The sequence below is a fragment of the Eleutherodactylus coqui genome, chromosome 4 (assembly GCF_035609145.1).
Source record: "Eleutherodactylus coqui strain aEleCoq1 chromosome 4, aEleCoq1.hap1, whole genome shotgun sequence".
NCBI lineage: Eukaryota > Metazoa > Chordata > Amphibia > Anura > Eleutherodactylidae > Eleutherodactylus > Eleutherodactylus coqui.
Window position 1 is genome coordinate 226,474,403 of NC_089840.1, and position 21,119 is coordinate 226,495,521.

The following is a 21,119-nucleotide window of genomic DNA, read 5'->3' on the forward strand; positions in this document are numbered from 1 at the left end:
GAAAATGGAGATTCCCCCACGCCTCCATGAGGTTGATGTGACTGGAGGCTGTGGATAATCTTAAATACATGGAGACTTATGTGCGGGAGACGAAACAAACTTACTAAACACAATAGTAGCTGGGCGACTTGGATTCAGTTCCGTTCTTCTTCTAGAGTCCGGGCTTCATAATGGTGTTTAAACATCATAATCGGCGGTCTGGGTTTCTAAGCTTCATTCTAACTTAGTTGTTTGGAGATGGGTTCACATTGGGCAATTCCCATCATCCCCAGGATATAATTATCCTTTTTTAGTCACTTTCATCTGCTATTTTTTGTTTGTGTTTTGTTCTCGCCTTAGGTGTTTATTTTCCTTTTTGAAATACTCCCTCGTTTTTACGTAGGGCCTTTTTTTCTTTGGTCCTTGTATTTCATGCGGAGGGATAGGGAACATTATTGGCGCCTGCAGACGGCCGGGTCGGATCCCACTGCGAGAATTCTCGCAGCCGGATGCGGACCCGTGCCCCTGCACAGCCCTGCGGCTTACCCGCTCCTGGCGTCTCTTCTCTGCCCTGTGTGCCGGCTGCAGGCCAGCCGGCGCATGCGCAGAGAGGAGCCGGGCAGTCACTACTGACATTTCTGTGTGCCTCTGCGAGACCCGCACAGAAGGAGAGCATGCCCCGATTTGTTTTCTGCGTGTATTTTCACGCTGACATATCACGGCCATATGCCTAGGATTGCGTTATCTAATGCAATCCTATGGCAGCGGGCAAGGGCGGAAATTCTGTGGGAAATCCCGCCGCGGCCATTGACTAGATAAACACTGGATTTCTTCATTGTTATATCTCACTTGATTTTATGAGGATTTGTATTGCATTATGTTTCCACAAAATGTTTGCGACAGTTTATGATGGAACCACTTTTGGCGTTTGTTAATAAAAATAACAATAAAATATTTTTGAACCGTAATCGTTAACCCTTTCCAATCCAATTATTTTTTCTCATTCATTCTCCCCAGCTCCAAATAAATTGGAGCTGGTGAGAATAGATGAGAAAAAATACATTGCCCTGCACCCTCCTGAACTGACAGAGTTCAGGAGGGTGCAGGTGCTCACTGCACCGTGGGGGGGGGGGGGCAGCTTACCTGTCTGGCATCTTCCGCATTCTCCCTCTGCCTCCGAGCTCGGCGATCATGTGACCGCTGGGGTCAGGTGGCACCCAGCGGTCACATGATCGCCGAGCCGGGAGACAGAAGGGAGAATGCGGAAGATGCCGGACAGGTAAGCAGGCCCCCCCACGGTGCAGGCTCCCGGCTCGGCATTCATGTGACCCCTGGGGATCAGATGACACCGGCGGTCACATGATCGCCGGCCGGAATCTCCGTGCATTACATAGCACTAATTGAGCGCTATGTAATGTGTAAAGGAGAAGGCAGAAAGGGTTAAAAACCCTTTCTGCCTTCTCCTCGGGGGTCCTCAATGAGGACCAGTGCAGGAGTGTATCTGTACCCGATGTGTCTGATGATCGTGTGCAGATGCACTCCTGCACTGCAGTGTCGGGCCTGCCCCGACATCGGAGCTGTGGAGGGAAATTATGATGTCGGGGCAGGCCCGACATTGGATTGGAAAGGGTTAAATGTGTATTTTTTTTCTATTTCATTCCACTTAAAAATGCTTAAAAGTTTTTGAATGCATCTTATGGCAAAATAAATAAAGCTCTTAAAAAATACAGCTTGTCCCACAAAAAACAAACCCTCATACAGCATGTTGACAGAAGCATTTTAAAAACAGTTCTAGCTCCTGAAAAACTTTGAGAGGTTTCTGTTCTTTAACGGGTTATCTGCAAGCCCTGATATTTATTCTCTTACCTCAAGTTTTTAAAAATTCTGTTTACCTGCAATAAAAAGAAACTTTTAGGCCTCCTTCCCACGAGCGTGACGGGCTCCGCCGCGTAATATTCCGCAGTGAAGCTCGTCACGGCGCCCCCCAGAGACCCCATACTTACCAGCGGAAGATAGCGTGAAGACGCTTCCCCGCCCACCGCCGTCGCGTCATGTGACACGCCCACCCCGTCACATGACGCGGCCGGCCGTGTCACGTGACGCGCCGGCCACGTCATATGACGCGCGGCGCTAGGCGGGGAAGCGTTTTTTCACGCTATCTTCCGCTGGTTGCAGCGGGAGATAGCGTGAACGGACGGCTTCCATTGACTGCAATGGAAGCCGTCAGCGAGTACACCCGCGGCAAATAGAACATGCTGCGGGTGAGAACGGGAGATTTCACGGTGCGTAATTCCGCGGTGGAATTACGCATCGTGAGCATTGTGCTATTAGGTTCAATAGAACCTAATACCAGGGGGCAACGCAGTGGAGTTTTGCCGCGGATTTACACGGCGTAAATCCGTTCGTGGGAAGGAGGCCTTATAGATCTGAACCTCTAAATAAGATTCTAGATAAGAAAATGCTCTTACCAGACAATGAATTCAGACTCATTCTGCGATTTAGGGCTAATGCCCACGGACGGATTTCTTCTGCGTTTCCGATGATGGAATTCCGCAGCTATTAGCTTCTATTGAACCTAATAGCTTTCTGCCTGCCAGTGCTCACATGCGGAACTTTGCCGCGGATTTCTGCTGTGGGAAAAAAACGCTGCATGCTCTATTTTATTGTGGATTTCCACAGCCGAAGGTCTCCATAAATATAGTATTAATGGAGCCCACGGAAATCTGTGGCGGAATTCCGCGACCACTCGCCGGCACCAGTGTTTTTAAACCTGCTACTTCCATGGCGTAAATCCACGAGCGTATACCGCAAAGCTTGTGGGTATGAGCCCTAACCTTGAACTGTTTCATGCAGATTAGGGACTTCAGTTATTAATCTCATCGCTCCACGGACAGATTATTTGGTGACTGACAACAGCAGCAGGAAATCTGTGTTGCTAGGGGCTCGTTCACACGGCATAGCTGCTGGAAAATTGCAGTGATAGCGCTTCGCTGGTCCATGCGATATCGCTGCTACTTATCGCGGTAATGCTGCAACTTTGTAGCGCTACAAAGTCACATGTGGTGCTACAAAGTCAGCCCGGCCGTATCTTCTCCTCGGGTCCCCGGCAGTGATCATCTTCCTCTCTTCTGGCTGGGGATTCATATCACAGCCAGCACTCGATGAATGGCTGTGATTTTTGAATCCCCGGCGAGAAGAGAAGAAGATCAATGCCAGGACCTGGGGAGCAGATGCGGCCGGGCTGACAGCGCAAGAGAGGTGAAGTATGTGTGTTTTTTTTTTTCTTTTCTGCAGCCAGGGCTTAAATTTTAGCTTTGGAAGCAGTATTTCCTACTGTCATAGTTGCATCGCACCGTGCAAAAATCACATTTTCGTGCAATGCAACAGAGAGAAAGGCTTCATAGGGAAACATGAACTATGAAACCTTACGAGTCGCGTGCATGTAGCGGGACCCACGAGGTTTTTGTGTCTGATTGTCGCATGCTGCACAATATCACGTGTGAAGTAACCCATAGGAAAGCAGGGGCTTCTTATACATGTGATTTGTAGCAGTGTAGCAATGCTGCAAAATCGTGCGACTTTGTCACCCGTGTGAACGTGGGCATAAAGGGGACTCAGGTGCCAGCACTTCTACACATCTCCACAATACAGCAGCGCATACTAATACCAAAGATTGGTTTCAAGCAGGAGGTGTCGCAAAAGTAGCCACCACTGCTATACAGTGACCCTGTGAAAGTCTCAATAAATCTGTTACGCTTCCTGTGAACGCTCCAATCCAGTATCTCAGATAACTGTGCTAATTTGTAGCACGAGAGATAATACATGTCGACCAGTGCAGATCCCCAAACCCCAAGCAGGAAGAGGAGGTGGCAAAATAAGCCTGAGAAACCATGACCGAGGTAGGACCCGCAATACTCTGTGTGGGAAGCATGTGAGCGGGCCCAGGGTCAGGCTCGGTCCCAGCCTCCACCTTGTGTGACCCAAGGTGCCATGAGTTACATAGCTATTGCAAATTTGTGTGTCCCCACACACTTCATTCTGTGTAGGTGTCAGATAGCAGAACATTGCACTGGGAAAGCAGTCTCCACCCTACCCAGTCATTCAGTGTATTTGTGCCAGATAGCTGAACATTGCGCTGGGAAACCTTTGTGCACCCACAGCATAGGCGAGCCCATGAAACCCAAAGACAGTATTACACATAAAGAAATCAGAGTGCCCAAACATGGCAGAGTTTCACCCCGCCCAGGACCTCGGGCCACACTTCTGCCCAAGTCATTCAGCGTATTTGTGCCAAATAGCTAAAACACTGCAATGGGAAATCTTTGTGCACCCACAGCATAGGCGAGTCCATGAAACCCAAAGACAGTATTACACATGAAGAAATCAGAGTGCCCAAATATGGCAGAGTTTCACCCCACCCAGGACCTCAGGCCACACTTCTGCCCAAGTCATTCAGCGTATTTGTGCCAGATAGGTAAAACACTGCAATGGGAAAGCCGTCTGCACCCTACCCAAGTCAGTCAGTGTATTTGTGCCACATAGCTAAAACACCGAAATGGGAAGGCTTGTTATTTGTATAGCGCTAACTTATTCCGCAGCACTTTCCAATAATTTTTATTTATTACCCCCCAGCAAGCTGGGTACTCATTGTACCAACTTCAGAAGGATAGAAGGCTGAGTTAATCTTCAGCCGGCTACCCAAACCTATTACAGTTGTGCATCTGGGACCTGTGGTTCTACAGGCTTCCTCGTGCACACCTTCACAGGTAGGGGTTAATTGAGCTAGCTGGATGTGGTATCCTCCAGCAGCCAATCCCCCTGGTTTGCAGCAGATAAATACCAGCAAACTCTTGGGAGAGATTGCTGGTCATTTTAGTGCCTTATGTATCACTGTTTATCTCACACAGAGCTAGTGGTTGCATGCTTGTTTGAAGTGTCTCTCTCCTTCTCGGAAGATGGTCTGGACACCTGCTGTCCCTCCCCTTCTTACAGTTTCTGGGGTCAGTGCATTGTGTAGTGTGCGGTACTGTGACCACATAGAAGCAGGCGACCTGCAGGTTTCTCCCTATCCCTGGGCAGGTGCGGCCCACAGACGTCTGATGTCCTATGTGTGGGTCAGATGGGTGATGCCTGACACTGCTCCCTATGTCAGCATGGTGGCTGACTCTCCCTATTCCCCTGGAGTGGGGACACTTGGCTGCTTTGGTTTGCCATTGGTATGCATGTGAGCTCTGGGTGGGGTCCGTGTTGTATGCACTACCTGTTGTATGTTAGTGTGAACAGTGACTTGTGTTGTATGTCTGTGCAAGTGGCCAGACATTTGATGTGTACAGTCCTGTTCTATGTGGTATGTGTTACACTATATGTTGGTGTTTACAGCGACGTATGTTATGTCTGTGCAGTACTGTTCTGTGTACAGTGTGTGTGTGAACAGTGTTGTGTTCTGAGTGTTTAGTGCATCTCTCTAGCTCCCTGATTAGGGATAGCCAAGTCAGTAGAAGAAGACAGTGGGGTTATGGCTCCGCTTTATGGCTCCGCTTTTAGGCAGAGGTGCCCCTCTTTCCCTGATCAGTTAGGGAGAGTTGTTCATTCTTCCTCCTGGAGAGATGCAATTGGTCCATGCAAGTACTATATCTGTGTGGTTGCAGTTTCAAATGGACACGTTTGCATCCTACCTGTGGAGCAGCGCTTGAGTGCACCCAGCGGACGTAACAGAAGCATGTGGGGATTGAACCCGCAACCTTCAGTTTGTGAGCGAGAGCTTAAGACTGCATTCTGCTACCTTAACACTCTGCCCCACACAACATTTCCTCATAGCCACAGGATGCATCCCCAATGGATCGCAGCTCTGCGGCTCATGGCAGAAACACAGACAGCACATTTGAATGATACCTCGTCAGTCTGTTTCCTGTTTTCATACAAGACCTCTTCGTCTTCTGTACTCAGTTACTCTTCCTGTCCCAACCTTCAGCTATCAGGTAGTATGTTGTGTAGACTGGAGGACACACAATGTTAGTGCCCCATAGTATAGAGACTAAACCCCATAACACTTGTAATGTAACTTAAGACAGGATTTGCCATTATGGGTGGAGTGATATGTTCTCTGCTCTGCATATGGAGTCCACCAGAGTTTCTGTCCCGCAGCAGCTGCCGCCATGTCTTTAGGAGATGATACACGTCTTTATGTATGCAGGATAAGTCTATTTGTACTTCTGGAACACTGATCAGCAGCAGTCGCTCTCATTATGGCCAGCACGTAAGACGAGCGGATAAAAAACAAGCATCACAATATGTATAATTTTAATGTCTTTATTGAAATAGCAATAAGCAACATTGTAATAAAACATTACTGGCCCTTTAATAAATAACAGAAGGCTCTCAGAGACTCTAATGTCAGCCCGGTGGAGACCACAGAACTTGCTGCACCCGTTCACACCATTGTTCTGAGATGAGAATCCCTGCACCCCGAGATCCAGAGGAAGGCGAAGAAAACCCCCCGGAAAGTTCTACATCAGGGGGAAGAAAAATTCCTTCCTGACGCCAGATGTGGCGATCGGATATCACCCCGGATCTAATCTGTCCTGCTGCATATTGCTGTATCTGTATATTATTATAAGCTCAGGATCCTGTAAAGAAAGCGACATATTATACAACCTGCTCCTAAGAGCTTACAATCTAGTGTACAATAGAAACTCTGCTCTTAAGAGCTTACAGACTAATACTATACAGTAGAAACTCTGCTCCTAAGAGCTTACAACCTAATGGCCCAACCCCCAGATGTACACACTTTCTCAGCTATACAATGTGTGACGAGGCCTCAGCACTAAGCGAGGAGTCACATACTTGGATTCGTCCTCTTCAGGATGTTAGCCTGAAATGACACAAGGTGGTTCAGCATTAGAACTTTAACCATCTGCACCAATTGTGACATCACGTGATGTCTATGATGTCATCTGCTTGTCATGTGGCTGCTGTTGTGTGTATAAAGTTTGAAATATTAACCCTTAGTGACCCAGACTGTTTGCGCCTTAATGACCAACTAGTTTTTCAGTTTTTTTCATCTTCGCATTCCAAGAGCCATAACTTTTTAATTTTTCAGTCGACATCGCAGTATGAGGACTTGTTTTTTGTGGGACAAGTTTCATTTTTTTAATGACATCATTTTTACATATGTATAATGTACTGTAGAACCTTTATTAATATTTTAGGGGGATTGGGGGAAAAAAAGGGAATTCTGTCATCTAGTTTTTTGGATTTTATCTTTAAAATATTTAGCAAAATAAATCCCATGATAACATTATTCTCGGGGTCAGCACGATCCGGAGACACAAAGTTTAGACGCAGCTCTATAAAGGCTTGGCTTGTGTTTTGTGAGATGAACTCTAGTCTTCATTTATCCAGTTTTTGGGAACATATAAGATTTTGATTGCTTTTTATTTCAGACTAACAAAATCTGCAGTTTTGAGTTAGACAGTATATCTGCTGAATGTAGTCAGGGAGCAAAAAATCCCTCTTAATTAAACAGAATCGTCCACTTTTAATTAGTTATTCTAATAATGCTCTGCATGTTCGCAGAGAAACTGTTTCTTGTTTTTCTTTCCCACATGCTTCCCGGGTTTTGATCCCAAGAAGTTGATTTCCTTTTTTTCTTCCAATATCCACCCCAAAATTTATAAATAAAGCAATTATACAAACAAATCTGCAATTTTGATATGTTTTTAATGTTATTTTTAACAGTGTTCACCATGCAGTATATGTAACATGTTAATATAATTCTGCAGGCCAGTACGATTACACCAATACCAAATTTATATAGTCTTGAGGGGGTTTTGGCGACAGTTTTTTTAGACTTTTTAAAAGAAATTTATTTTTTGTTTAGCTAATTTTGCCATGACCGCGGCGTGTGAAGAGTTTAATAGCGGGAATTAGATGTCTCTTCCGTCTCTGCTAGTAGAGCAAGTCTGCTGAGCACCCCACCCCCAGTGTACCACAATACATTACCTAAGAGGCGCTGTCTGCTCCACTGCACGTCTCCTTGCAGGCCCCTGGCACACTTGCTTGTAGTTTTTCCCCAGCGCTTCCTTTTCAGGGGTTCAAACCCCGCCTCCAGGAAGTACTGGCTCTGATTGGTTCCAGAGCGCCACGGCTCAGGCAATCACGTCAGCACTCGATGAACCAATCACAGCCATCATGACTTTGTAGTGCCATGCGTGACTTTGTAGCACTACAAAATCGCAGCAATATTGCACAGAACACAGATGTGATATCACAGCAATTTTCTTGCGGCGATATCGCTATTATATGAGTAAATCGAGTAGGATAATGAGTATATGACTGTTGGAAAGATTGGAATTTTTAAAAAATATAAATAACAAATAATATGGTTATGATTAGAGATGAGCGAGCACCAAAATGCTCGGGTGCTCGGTACTTGAGTCAAACTTTTTGTAATGCTCAAGAGCTCGTTTCGAGTAATGACCCCCATTGAAGTCAATGGGCGACTCGAGCATTTTGTATGAGACCGATGCTCTGCATAGGGGTTGATTTGAGAAACTCCTGAAAACATCAGAAAGTCATGAAAACACCACAGAAATGGATAGGGAACGGCAGGGGCAGCATGCATGGCTGCATCTGAGGCTCCCAGGTCTCACTATTAAGCCAAAATGGGGTAAGAGCCTGGCGGTCACCCCCCTAACTATTTACTTGGGACAGACCCTCATTAGCAAGGCACACGCGCTGGCACATCTTAGCTAGGCACCACACTAGCTGCAACCAAGGACAATCACCGCCTGTGGGTGACACCGCTGCCTCTTCTCCTGGGTTACATGCTGGTATTGCTGTCCAACCCCCTGCACGAGCCTGCATCCACAACGCACACAAAAGTTTCCCTGCGCAGTATTCAGCTGGCCTCATGCCACACGCTCTCCTCATAGCCCCACCACCCTCATGTCTATTTATACACAAACTGCAGAGGGTTGGCAGGGCCAGGTAGCAACTCTCTTTGAAAGTGTGGGCGATAGCCCACAATGCTGATGACAATTGATGATAAATTGACGTACAATCATCATTCCAATCCCGTGCCACCTCCGTCACAAAATTGTCAGGAGCCGCAAACATGGGCATAAAGGAGATTCAGGTGCCAGCACTTCTACACATCTCCACAACGCAGCAGCGCATACTAACACCACAGATTGGTTTGAAGCCGAAGGTGTCGCAAAAGTAGCCAGCACACATATGCAGTGACCCTGTGAAATCAGTTACGCTTCCTGTGAATGCTCCAATCCAGTATCTCGGATAACTTTGGGAATTTGTAGCACGAGAGATAATACATGCCGAGCAACGCTGATCCAGAGGCCCCAAGCAGGAGGAGGAGGTGGCATAATAAGGCCGCGAAACCATGACCGAGGTAGGACCCGCAATGCTCTGTGTGAGAAGCACGTGAGCGAGACCAGGGTCAGGCTTGGTCACAGACTCCACCTTGTGTGACTCAAGGTGCCGCGAGTTACATAGCAATGGGAACTCCATGTGTCCCCACACACTTCGTTCTGTGTAGGTGTCAGATAGCTGAACACCGCAATGGGAAAGCCTTCTGCGCCCAACCCAGTCAGTCAGTATATTTGTGCCAGATAGGTAAAACTCAGCAATGGGAAATCTTTGTGCACCCACAGCATAGGCGAGCCCATGAAACTCAAAGACAGTATTACACATGAAGAAATCAGAGTGCTTAAACATGGCAGAGTTTCACCCCACCCAGGACCTCGGCCCACACTTCTGCCCAAGTCATTCAGTGTATTTGTGCCAGATAGCTAAAAGACCGAAATGGGAAATCTTTGTGCACCCACAGCATAGGCGAACCCCTGAAACTTTTCTCTTGCAAGAGTATAGGCAGACCCCTCAAACCTTTCAGTAGCAAGTCTATCGGCGATTCCCTCAAACCTTTCAGTAGCAAGTGTATAGGCGGGCCCCTGAAACATTTCAGTAGCAAAAGTATAGGCGAATCCGTGAAACTTTTCTGTTGCAAGAGTATAGGCGAACCCCTCAAACCTTTCAGTAGCAAGAGTATGGGCGGACCCCGGAAACATTTCTATAGCAAGAGTATAGGCGAACCCCTCAAACATTTTAGTAGTAAGAATATGGGCGGACCCTGGGAACATTTCTGTAGCAAGAGTATAGGTGAACCCCTGAAACATTTCTGTTGCAAGAGAATAGGTGGACCCCTCAAACCTTTCAGTAGCAAGTGTATAGGCGAACCCCTCAAACCTTTCAGTAGCAAGTGTATAGGCGGACCCCTGAAATATTTCTGTTGCAAGACTATAGGCGAATCCCTGAAACTTTTCTGTTGCAAGAGTGTAGGTGAACCCCTTAATCCTTTCGGTAGCAAGAGTATGGGCAGACCCCGGAAACATTTCTGTAGCAAGAGTATAGGTGAACCCCTGAACCATTTAGTAGCAAGTGTATAGGCGGACCCCTGAAACATTTCTGTAGCAAGAGTATAGGCGAATCCCTGAAACTTTTCTGTTGCAAGAGTATAGGCGAACCCCTCAAAATTTTCAGTAGCAAGAGTATGGGCGGACCCCGGAAACATTTCAGTAGCAAGAGTACAGGCGTACCCCTCAAACCTTTTAGTAGCAAGAGTATGGGCAGACACCGGAAACATTTCTGTAGCTTGAGTATATGCGAAGCCCTCAAACATTTCTGTTGCAAGAGTATTGGCGAACTCCACAAACATTGGTTTGCCAAGAGTATATGCGATGGCAGGAAAACTTTGTTGACTAAGAGTACAGGCGAAAGCCTGAAAAATTGGTGTACCAACAGTATAGGCGAACATCTGAAAAAATTAGTTTGCCAAGAGTATAGGCGAAGGCCTGAAAAATTGGTGTACCAAGACTACAAGTGTACCCCTTAAAAATTGCCTAACCACAAGGGCAGGTGAAACCCCAAAACAGCTCGCTTTTGCTTAATCTGTAACAGAGCCTGGAGGCAGCCCTCCGAAAATATTGGTTTTAACAGAGCCTTTTGGCCTGCAGAAAAATTGGCGGTTCAGCATGATGACATGCTGTTTGAGGAGGAGGAGGAGTAATATCCGAGAGGGATAGACCAAGCTACTTCTCCCCTTTTTTGGGATGATAGAGGATGCATATTTCTCCTGTTGCAGCTAAAAGAATCTTTAGGATTCGCTGCTTTCCATTGGTGAAGAAGAGAAGTCTGGGGAAATCCAGCCTTTGTTCATCTTTATGAGTGTTAGCATGTCTGCGCTGGCAGTTGACAGGTGGGTACGTTTATCCGTGATGATCCCCCCAGCTGTACTAAACACCCTCTCTGACAAGACGCTAGCGTCAGGGCAGGCCGGCACCCCCAGGGCGTACAGCGCACGTTCATGCCACGTGTCCAGCTTTGACACCCAATAGTTGTATGGAGCAGAGGGATCACGGAGGACGATGGTACAACCGGCTATGTACTCCCTCACCATCTTTTTACAGTGCTCACTCCGATTCAGCCTAGACTGGGGAGTGGTGACACAGTCTTGCTGGTGAGCCATAAAACTGGCAAAGGTCTTGGAGAGTGTTCCTCTCCCTGTGCTGGACATGCTGCCTGATCCCCACGCCTCCTCTGCTAGTTGGCCTTCTGAACTGTGTCTTCTGCCGCTAGCGCTGTCAGATGGGAACTTTAGCATCACTTTTTCCACCAGGGTCGTGTGGTATTGCATCACTCTCGTACCCCTTTCCTCTTCAGGAATGAGAGTGGAAAGGTTCTCCTTATACCGTGGGTCTAGAAGGGTGTACACCCAGTAATCCATGTTGGCCAGAATGCGTCTAACGCGAGGGTCACGGGAAAGGCAGCCTAACATAAAGTCAGCCATGTGTGCCAGGGTCCCAGTATGCAACACATCGCTGTCCTCACTAGGGGGATGACTTTCAGGATCCTCCTCCTCTTCAGCCCATACACACTGAACAGATGAGAGGCAAGCAGCATGGGTACCCTCTGCAGTGTGGCCAACTGTCTCTTCCTCCTCCTCCTCCTCTCCCTCCCCCTCCTCCAAAATGTGCTGAGATATAGACATGAGGGTGGTCTGGCTATCAAGGGTCATACTGTCATCCCCTGTCTCCTGTTCCAACCGCAAAGCATCGGCCTTTATGCTTTGCAGAGAACTTCTCAGCTGGCAAAGCAGCGGAATGGTAATGCTAATGATGGCTGCATCGCAGCTCACCATTTAGGTAGACTCCTCAAAGTTTCTGAGGACCTGGCAGATGTCTGCCATCCATGCCCACTCCTCTGTAAAGAACTGCGGAGGCTGACTACCAGTCTGCTGCCCATGTTGCAGCTGGTATTCCACAATTGCGCTACGCTGCTCATACAGCCTGGCCAACATGGGCAGCATAGAATTCCAGCACGTTGGCATGTCGCACAGCAGTCGGTGCTCTGGGTGGCAGCATCCGTGGTGGACTTGCGGAAATGTGCGCAGACGCGGCGCACCTTGCGAAGCAGGTCAGACAAGTGGGGGTAGCTTTTCAGAAACCGCTGAACCACCAGATTAAAGACATGGCCCAGGCATGGCACGTGTGTGAGGCTGCCAATCTGCAGAGCTGCCACCAGGTTACAGCCATTGTCATACACGACCATGCCCGGTGGGAGGCTCAGCAGCGAAAGCCAGAGATCGGTCTGCTCTGTCCGACCCTGTAACAGCTTAGGGGCCGTGTGCCTCTTGTCACCTAAGCTAATTAGTTTCAGCATGGCTTGCTGATGCTTACCCACCACTGTGCTGCCGTGCGCTACCGACTGCTGGCAACGTGCTCACACTTCTTAATTGAGAGGTAGAGGTGGCGGAGGAGGAGGAGGGGGGGTTTTGGAGGAGGTGGGATAATACGCCGAAGATACCAGCACCAAGGTAGGACCCGCTATTCTTGGTGTGAGTAGCACGTGAGGGGTCCCATGCTCTGACTCGGTCCCAGCCTCCAACAAATTCAACCAATGTGCCGACAGGGAGATATTGTGTCTCTGCTCGCCAGTACTTGTCCACGTGTCCATTGTTAAGTGGATCTTTCCAGTAACTGCGTTGGTGAGGGCACGATTAATGTTGCGGGAGACGTGCTGGTGTGGGGCGGGGAAAAATAGTGGCGACTGGGGACCGAGTAGTGCGGGACTGCCGCTGCCATCGTGTTTTTGAAAGCCTCCGTTTCCACAAGCCTGCACAGCAGCATCTCCAGGCTAATTAATTTGGCAATCTGCACGTTTAAAGCTTGTGCATGCGGGTGGGTGGCGGCGTATTTCCGCTTTCACTCCAACGCTTGTGTTAGCGACAGCTGAATGCTGCACTGAGAGACATTGCTGAATGGAGTGAAGGACTGTGGAGGTGAGGGTGTAGGTGCAGGCCAGGAAGCGCTCGTGCCTGCATCCTGGGAGGTGAATTGGATCAGTGTGGCAGGTTGTGGCATAGGGGAAGAGGCAGTGGTGTGACCCAGAGGCGGTGAATGGCCTTCGTCCCACCTTGTGGGATTTTTGGCCATCATATGCCTGCGCATGCTGGTGGTGGTCAGGCTGGTAGTGGTGGCTCCCCGGCTGATTTTGGTACGGAACAGGTTGCACACCACTGTTCGTTAGTCGTCCGCGCTCTCACTTAAAAACATCCACACATTTGAACACCTAGCCGTCTGCATGGAGGCTTGCTACGAGAGGGTGCTGTGGGAAACAGTTGGCGGATTCTTGGCTCTGGGCCTGCCTCTCCCCCTGGCCACTGCACTGCCTCTTCCAACCTGTCCTGCTGCTGCACAAATTACCCCACCGTACAGCGCTGAGAACTGGGGCTAATTCACCGCGCACAGAGACTTGTAGATACCGGAGGCTCTATGCTGTGACTGGGAAAAATTAGACCGCTATCTTGCGCTGATACCTAGGGATCATTGACCACTCACAGAGACTTGTAGAGAAGAGAGGCTCTATGGAGTGGGAGAAAACTAGAAAGCCAGTGGATAGTGCTGGTTACTGAGGCTACCTCAACCCCCCCCCCCCCCCAAGAAAAGGGTTTTGTGAGATGCTCTTCACAGGGGCAGAAAGCTATAAAGCCAGTGGATAGTGTGAATAACTGCGGCTACTTCACCACACCCAAGGAAAGGGTATTGTGAGACACTCTGCACAGGGGCAGAAAGCTATACAGCCAGTGGATAGTGCTGCTAACTGCGGCTACTTCACCACACCCAAGGAAAGGGTATTGGGAGATGCTCTGCACAGGGGCAGAAAATTATACAGCCAGTGGATAGTGCTGCTAACTGTGGCTACTGCCCTGCACCCAAAGAAGGGGTATTTTGAGATGCTCTGCACAGGGGCAGAAAGCTATAGAGCCAGTGGATAGTGCTGCTAACTGCGGCTACTTCACCGCACCCAAGAAAAATGTATTGCGAGACGCTCTGTACAGGGGCAGAAAACTCTAAAGCCAGTGGATAGTGCGAATAACTGCGGCTACTTTACCGCACCCAAGGAAAGGGTATTGTGAGATGCTCTGCACAGGGGCAGAAAGCTTTAAAGCCAGTGGATAGTACTGCGAACTGCGGCTACTTCACCACACCCAAGGAAAGGGTATTTTGAGATGCTCTGCACAGGGGCAGAAAGCTATAGAGCCAGTGGATAGTGCTGCTAACTGCGGCTACTTCCCCGCACCCAAGGAAAGGGTATTTTGAGATGCTCTTCACAGGGGCAGAAAGCTATAGAGCCAGTGGATAGTGCTGCTAACTGGGGCTACTTCACCACACCCAAGAAAAAGTTATTGCGACACGCTCTGCACAGGGGCAGAAAACTCTAAAGCCAGTGGATAGTGCGAATAACCGTGGCTACTTCACCCAACACAGAGAATAGTATCTGTGAAATGCTGTTCTGCAGTGGCACAGGAAATATTTGCTTACTATTTAGCGATGAGAGTGAGACCTCTGCCTAAGGCACTGCACACATGGAACGGTATAGCTGAAATGATCTGCAGTGGTCCAGGAAATGTTTGCGTACTATTTAGCGATGAGACCTCTGCCTAATGCACAGCACACACACTACAGTATAGCTGTAATGGCCTAGATGCTTAAAAAAAAAATCGGTGCGCTACTGCTCCCCGCCGGCCCCAACAGTAATGCACACAATGAGGAGTAGCCCTAAGAAGCACCGTTGGGGTTCTTGAAGAGAGGATCCTACTCTAACACTTTCCCTATATTAGCATCAGCTCTTTCCCTAACCTCTGCCAGCATGCGTCTGAGGCGAGCTGCGGGCGGGACCAGTTTAAGTACTCAGCGGTCACCTGATCCCGCCAGCCACTCATTGCTGTTGGCGGGCAGAGGGCTGGTACATCACAGCAGGAAGTGGTAATGCCGTCCCCGCATGTTTATTGGCTAGAAAATGGCACTAAACATGCGGGGAAGGGAGATGAAATTGACTTGAATACCCCGTGGTGTTCGTCTTGAGTAACGAGCATCTCGAGTACCCTAATACTCTAATGAGTATCAAGCTCGGATGAGTGTCTTCGCTCATCTCTAATAGAAGCCTGTCCGGTGTCTGCACAGTATGATGTAATGCCATAGCATTACATTATGCTGTGCAGGACAGATAGTTCTTATCTTGCAAAGTTCGTAACTCGAACGTTCGCAAGTAGAAGACTATCTGTACGTTTTTTTTCCCAGTGGAATTACGCAGTGTTTCATGCATCTCCTTGTGTATTGCGCACGCATTTGCAGACACCCCATGTTTTTTTGAGCAACCAAAATGTAAGCGCAAAATACAGAAATATGAATGATGCAATTGAAATCAATAGGTTCTATTCTCTGCATATTGTGCGCGAAAATAGGCCCCTGTGAAGCCAGCCTTAGGGCTTATTCACACGAACATATGCATAAATACGTTCGCTCGTACGGAATGTATTAACACATGAATGAATTACAAAGCTCATCTCTTGATCTTAATTGGCGTATTTAAAGCCACTCAAACCGTGCGCTGCAGCGCATATGTAAAAAAACACGCTGAACCATCGCAAGCAACGACCGGAAAGAAAGGCTTGGAATGGAAATTAAATGCCTAATCATGGGGAGTTGTCTTATTTTTCCTATGTTGTACACATGTTAAATTCCTCCCCCTCCCTTTTTTTCAGCTGCCATAGAGGTCTATAGCAGCTTTCTGCATAACCCGGACAAAGACAGGGCAAGACGTACCTTTTCACGGCCCGTATAAAAGATGCATCCTACAAAGATAGAGCAGGTCCTATCTTTGCTCGCACAAATATTTTCCTTGGAAGAAAAGGTAAGTCTGAATGACTCCATTGAAAGCAAAGGCATTGCTTGGTCGCGTTATGCTGGCGAATTGTTCACGTGCGGAAAAGCCTCCGCAAATACGTTTGTGTGAAATTAGCCTTATACTTCCCTGTTGTTCCCTCGGTGTCAGCGCTCAGACAAGCCGCTGCAGTACATTGAGCGCCTCACTAAGTAGTCCTCCCAATCTAATGTTACTACTCAATGCACTGGCGAACGGCGGAGAAAGTGAGCATAAAACTTACATTCCTGGACTCAGAGGGGAACTACTGTGAGGCCATAAGATTAGTTTACGGGGCTAAAAGGTGCCGACAGATTCCCTTTAATATTTTTTATATTTTTTTTAAATGAAGAACAATTCCTCAGAAGTCCCATTGTTTATTACATAAGAGCCAAAATATAGATTACGTGGCTAAGTGGGCAGCGCAGTTCCAGTACCAATATAATAGTGTAAGATGGTAGCGTTCTGCTTAACCCCTTGAGGACAGGGCCTATTTGACCCAAAGGACGACAGCGATTTTCTGTTATTTTCATCTCCACTTTTCAAAAGCCATAGCTTTCTAATTTTTCCGTCAACATGGCCGTATGTGCGCTTGTTTTTTGAGTGGTGAACTGTAGTTTTCGTTGGTACCGTTTTGGGTGCAAAAATTGTATTTATTTTTTAGAAAGCAGGGAGAGAAAGGTTTTTTAGGTTTTTCTACACAATAATAAAAAACATTTTTTGAAAATTATTAATTTTTCTATATCATTGCATTCGAGGTCCCATAACTTTTTTACTTTTCAATGGACAAAGCTCTTTGAGGGCTTGTTTTTTGAATGATGGGCTTTTGTTTTTATTTGTACCATTTTGGTACAACTCATGGCGAGTTGGCTTTTTCGATGTTTTTTGTGTTTTTTTGGGAGGCAAAATGAACAAAGTAAACATTTTGCCAATATTTTTTAGGGTTTTTATCACAGTTTTTTTGTGCAGTTCAATTGATTGTACAGGTCGTGACTCGTTACAAATACGATGATACCAAATATTTGACATTTTTTTAACATTTTTCATTTTTTTTACAAGTACGGGAAAATGCACAAAAAAAGTTGTTTTTTAAATTTTGTTTGATATTTTTCATGTCCTTGTACGTGAATTGAACCATGACAGCTGTGATCACTATGATTATGCATTGCAGTACTTCTGTACTGCAATACCTCATTGCTTACAATAGCGATCATAGGCAATGGCAAGCTGGGAAACAAGTATCTTGCTTCCTCTTGGCCCAGTGATGCTCCCTCTGTGAACCCTTTATCTGCCACAATGTACATAGATCGTGGCACGTAGGGATTAGCAACAGGGATCGCCGTTATTACCTGTTATTGCAGCGGGAGGCCAGCTATCAGTCATAGCTGGCTTCTGCTGCGGGATGGCGTGGGTTCAGCTTCTGAACCTGTGCCATCCACAGGACGCAATTTATGTCCTGCTCCATTAAGTATACCACCACTAGGACATAAACTTATGTCCAGTAGAGTTAAGGGGTTATAGGGCCATTGCAGTGATTTTTTAAGTTTATTATGTAGCTCTCCTTCCAGTATATATAAGTGAGCTAGTGTAAGGTGACCAGATTTTCCAAAGGTCAAAGCAGTACAAAAGGGTGTGGTCAGGGGGAAGGGCTTATCACGATGTATGATTTTTACTCTGGGCTTAGTAGCAATACTGTGACCTCAAAAGTAATAGTGACTCCCACAGTGGCCCCAGGAGCAATAGTGACTCTCACAGTGGTCTCAGTAGTAATAGTGACTCCCACAGTGGCATCAATAGCAATATTGACCCCCTATATCAACCCTTGTAGTAATAGTGTCCCCTATATTGGCCTCAGTAGTAATAGTGACCACCACAGTGGCCCCAGTAATAATAGTGTCACCCACAATGGCCTCAGTAGTAATAGTGAACCCACACTAGTCTCTGTAGTAATAGTGACCCCCACAGTGGCCTCACTAGCAATAGTGTCCCCTATATCGGCCCCAGTCATAATATTGTCTCTGTATATTGCCCCTAATAGTAATAGTGACCCCCACATTAGCCCCAGTAGTACCAGTGATCCCCACAGTAGCCTGAAAAGCAATAGTGTCCCCCACAGTAGCCTCAGTAGCAATACTGACACCCACAGTGGCCTCAGCAATAATAGTAGCCCCCATAGTGGCCCCAGTAGAAACTGCCGAGATGGGGATGCAACATTCCTATCACAGTTACTGATGATGATTAGAGGTGCCTGTCACATAGTTATAACAAAGGAGATCACACCCATCCTCCTCACTGTATAATTCAGGACTGTAGCTTATTTAGCTGAATATAGAATAAGGCCTAGTGCCCAGGGCCGTGACGGGCTCCGCAAGCGGAATTATGTCCCCCTCCCCAGAGACCCCATACTCACCTTCGGATCCGCTGCGCAACGTCCCGCAACCCGTGCAGTGCAGCGCATGACACGCCGGCCGCGTCATATGATGCGGGCGTCGGTGGGCGGAGAAGCGTTTTCACGCTATCTTCTGCTGTGCTACAGCGGAAGATACCGTGACAGATGGCTTCCATTGACTGCAATGGAAGCCATCCGCGCGTACGCCCGCGGCATGTACGTGTACTTTCACCGGGCGGAATTCCACGGTGGAATTCCGCACCGCGAGCTCTACATTATTAGGTTCAATAGAACCTAATAGTTGCGGGGCAACACCGCGGATTTCCGCCGTGTCATACGCGGCAGAAATCCGCCCGTGAGAATTAGGCCTAAAGATGTAATGGTAGTGTTGGAGAACGATGCTTCCATCCGCGGGTGCAGCCTACGTATTGCTTAGGTATCGCTGCTGTCCGCTGGTGGAGAAGAGAAGTCTGGGGAAATCCAGGCTTTGTTCATCTTGATGAGTGTAAGCCTGTCGGCACTGTCGGTTGACAGGCGGGTACGCTTATCCGTGATGATTCCCCCAGCCACACTAAACACACTCTCTGACAAGACGCTAGCCGCAGGACAAGCAAGCACCTCCAGGGCATACAGCGCGAGTTCAGGCCACGTGTCCAGCTTCGACACCCAGTAGTTGTAGGGGGCAGAGGCGTCACGGAGGACGGTCGTGCGATCGGCTACGTACTCCCTCACCATCCTTTTACAGTGCTCCCGCCGACTCAGCCTTGACTGGGGAGCGGTGACACAGTCTTGCTGGGGAGCCATAAAGCTGGCAAAGGCCTTGGAGAATGTTCCCCTGCCTGCGCTGTACATGCTGCCTGATCTCTGCGCCTCCCCTGCTACCTGGCCCTCGGAACTGCGCCTTCTGCCACTAGCGCTGTCGGATGGGAAGTTTACAATCAGTTTGTCCACCAGCGCCCTGTGGTATAGCATCATTCTCGAACCCCTTTCCTCTTCGGGAATGAGAGTGCAAAGGCTCTCCTTATACCGTGGATCGAGCAGTGTGTACACCCAGTAATCCGTAGTGGCCAGAATGCGTGTAACGCGAGGGTCACGAGAAAGGCATCCTAACATGAAGTCAGCCATGTGTGCCAGGGTACCTGTACGCAACACATGGCTGTCTTCACTAGGAAGATCACTTTCAGGATCCTCCTCCTCCTCCTCTTCCTCCTCCTCAGGCCATACACGCTGAAAGGATGACAGGCAAGCAGCATGGGTACCGTCAGCAGTGGGCCAAGCTGTCTCTTCCCCCTCCTCCTCATCCTCCTCATGCTCCTCCTCCTCCTCCTGAACGCGCTGAGATATAGACAGGAGGGTGCTCTGACTATCCAGCGACATACTGTCTTCCCCCGGCTCTGTTTCCAAGCGCAAAGCGTCTGCCTTTATGCTTTGCAGGGAACTTCTCAAGATGCATAGCAGAGGAATGGTGACGCTAATGATTGCAGCATCGCCGCTCACCACCTGGGTAGACTCCTCAAATTTTCCAAGGACCTGGCAGATGGCTGCCAACCAGGCCCACTCTTCTGTAAATAATTGAGCAGGCTGACTCCCACTGCGCCGCGCAAGTTGGAGTTGGTATTTCACTATAGCTCTACGCTGCTCATAGAGTCTGGCCAACATGTGGAGCGTAGAGTTCCACTGTGTGGGCACGTCGCACAGCAGTCGGTGCACTGGCAGATTAAACCGATGTTGCAGGGTCCGCAGGGTGGCAGCGTGCGTGTGTGATTTGCGGAAATGTGCGCAGATTTGGCGCACCTTTCCGAGCAGGTATGACAAGCGGGGGTAGCTTTTCAGAAAGCGCTGAACCACCAAATTAAAGACGTGGGCCAGGCATGGCACGTGCGTGAGGCTGCCGAGCTGCAGAGCCGCCACCAGGTTACGGCCGTTGTCACACACGACCATGCCCGGTTGGAGGCTCAGCGGCGCAAGCCAGCGGTCGGTCTGCTCTGTCAGACCCTGCAGCAGTTCGTGGGCCGTGTGCCTCTTCTCTCCTAAGCTGAGTAGTTTCAGCACGGCCTGCTGACGCTTGCCCACCGCTGTGCTGCCACGCCGCGTGACACCCGACTGCTGGCGACGTGCTGCTGCTGACACATCTTGATTGCGAGACAGAGGTTGCGTAGAAGGAGGAGGAGGGTGGTTTAGTGGAGGAAGCATACACCCCCCGCAGATACCACCACCGAGCTGGGGCACGCAATTCGGGGGGTGGGTAGGACGTGAGCAGTCCCAGGCTCTGACTCTGTCCCAGCCTCCACTAAATTCACCCAATGTGCCGTCAGGGAGATATAGTGGCCCTGCCCACCTGTGCTTGTCCACGTGTCTGTTGTTAAGTAGACCTTGGCAGTAACCGCGTTGGTGAGGGCGCGTACAATGTTGCGGGAGACGTGGTCGTGCAGGCCTGGGACGGCACATCGGGAAAAGTAGTGGCGACTGGGAACCG

At 48.6% G+C, this 21,119-nt stretch overlaps 1 long non-coding RNA gene across 1 annotated transcript in view; it reads right to left on the bottom strand.

Moving 5' to 3' along the window:
- The window catches only part of LOC136624877 (uncharacterized), a 46,858-nt gene extending 40,921 nt beyond the window's left edge, over positions 1-5,937 (bottom strand). Inside the window, exon 1 of the long non-coding RNA XR_010792467.1 lies at positions 5,872-5,937. This is a non-coding gene — a long non-coding RNA (uncharacterized lncRNA). The remainder of the gene's footprint in view (positions 1-5,871) is intronic.
- Positions 5,938-21,119: the final 15,182 nt, after the last annotated feature.